Raw genomic sequence first — 2,511 nt, 5'->3', positions numbered from 1 at the left:
TATGCAGTCTCATGAAGTTCCATTACAAAAAATGAAGCTGTCCACACTGCTCAGTGATTCTCTTATTTACAGTGCATTCAAAAAGTATTCAGACCCCCTTCACTGCAACATATTTTTTATGTTGCACCCTGATACTACAGTCGTTTGTAGTCATTAATCTACACTCAGTACCCCATAATGACAAAGTGAAAACTGAATTTTAGAAATGTCTGTACATTTATCAAAAAGAAAAAAACATATCACATTTACATAAGTATTCAGACCCTTTACTCAGTACTTAGTTGAAACACCTTTGGCAGAAATTACAGCCTCAAGTCTCTTTGGGTATGACGCAACAAGCTTTGCACACCTGAATTGGGGGCATTTTCTCAATCAGGTTGGATGGGGACCATAGGTAAACAGCCATTTTCTGGTCTCTCCAGAGATGTTTGATGGGGTTCAAGTCAGGGCTCTGGCTGGGCCACTCTAGGACATGCACAGAGTTGTCCCTAAGCCACTCCTGTGTTGTCTTGGCTGTGTGCTTAGGGTCGCATTGTCATGTTGGAAGGTGAACCTTCGGCCCAGTCTGAGGTCCTGAGCGCTATAGAACAGGTTTTCATTGAGGATATCTCTGTACTTTGCTCCATTCAGCTTTCCTTCAACCCTCACCAGTCCCTGCTGCTGAAAAACACCCCCAAAGCATGAAGCTGGGGCAGGTGATGAGCGGTGCTTGGTTTCCTCCAGACATAACGTTTAGAATTGAGGCCAAACGGTTCAATCTTAGTTTCATCAGACCAGAGAATCTTGTTCCTCACAGTCTGACAGTCATTCAGGTGCTTTTTTGCAAACTCCAAGTGAAGGAGAGGCTTCTGTCTAGCCCAGGGGTGTCAAACTCAATTCCTGGAGCGCCGGAGCCCTGCAGAGTTTTGTTCCAACTCTGCTCCAACACTCATGCCACGTAGTTTTCAAATAAGCCTGAAGGACTTGATTAGTTGGTTCAGGTGTGTTTAATTAGGGTTGAATCTAAACTCTGCAGGCTCCGGCCCTTCAAGAATTGAGTTTGACACCGCTGGTCAAGCCACTCTACCATGAAGCCCAGATCGGGGGAGGGCTGCAGTTTTCCTTCTGGAACTTTGTCCCATCTCCACACAGGATCTCTGGAGCTCAGTCAGAGTGACCATCGGGTTCTTGGTCACTAGTGCCGTGTTCAAAATATCGATACGACGATGTATCGTCACATTACTAAGGCTCAACTCCCCTGGTTGCTCAGTCTGGCCGGGCGACCAGCTCTTGGAAGAGTCCTGGTTGTGCCAAACTTTTTCCATTTGAGAATTATGGAGGCCACTGTGCTCTTGGGCAGTGTTAATTTTGACAGCAAATTTTGATTTAGTCTTAGTCATAGTCTTTTGACTAAATGCCATTTAGTTTTAGTCATATTTTGGTTATCTGAATTGTTTTTAGTTTTAGTCTAGTTTTAGTCGACTAAATATCATAAGATGTTAGTTGACTAAATCTACAGTAGATTTAGTCGGCTAAAATCTAATGGGTTTTGTTAGCATAATGCATTCATTAAGCATTTCTCTAAAATAAAATCCTGTAGGGTATCAGAGCGAATCAGACACTTTAAGATTTGATCAGATTGGTGTTGAACAACCCAAAGAAACAAATTCCACAAAGGGGCCCAGGATGAGACAATAGGACGTTTGTAAATCAGACCCTGGTGCCACAAGTCTGAAGCCAGCCTAACCAACCAACTCTTTCACAGAACAGCTTTCAACATTTAACAAAAGAACACTTATCGACAATTCCAACTCAGGACGGAGATTATCAATTTTGGGGCAAGTAAGCAAGATTGATGGTCAAAGAAATGCACAGCATGATCATCACATGTAAACCAATAATAGTAATCACGATCACAAGCTCTTTGGATTGACTTTCCCCCACCTAGAAGAAAAGAACCAGACTGAAATTCCTTAGGAGACCTTTTAACCTCTCTGGTCTTCACAGAAGATGTCCTTATGTTCACAGAATGGCACAGAAACTGTCTTTTACAGATGTAGATGCACCAAAATGAACTCAAAAGGCTTATAAACTAATATCAGTCCATTGCTTAACTCCATATCATGTATGTAACCCACACATTCGACTATCATGTTCTAATCACTTATTGTGTGTGTCTTTTTAATAACTATTGAATAGCTTAAGGGTTCATATTCATGTTTACAGGGTTTCTGCAGACTTGAACAAGTTAAATTTAAGACCTTTTTAATACCACCTTATATGAAATTTAAGACCTAAACCTGTAATTTTAAGGCCTTATATTAGGAAAACGTTATTTAAGACATTTTAAGACTTTTTAAGGACCCGCGGACACCCTGTGTTTAGTATGTGTGTGTTTGAATTGAAACGTTCCTTCCAATCAATTCTTTGTCAAATGTATCATATTCTTGTTATAGGAATCATGTCCAAAATTATACTCTGCAAGAGCGGGAAAACTCGGACCATGTGACTGATGAGATGACATGTTGATTT

The sequence above is a fragment of the Sinocyclocheilus anshuiensis genome, unplaced genomic scaffold (genome assembly GCF_001515605.1).
Source record: "Sinocyclocheilus anshuiensis isolate Anshui unplaced genomic scaffold, SAMN03320099.WGS_v1.1 scaffold127, whole genome shotgun sequence".
NCBI classification, from domain to species: Eukaryota; Metazoa; Chordata; class Actinopteri; order Cypriniformes; family Cyprinidae; genus Sinocyclocheilus; species Sinocyclocheilus anshuiensis.
The sequence above is the reverse complement of the archived record's forward strand: the minus strand, read 5'-3'. Positions refer to the sequence as shown.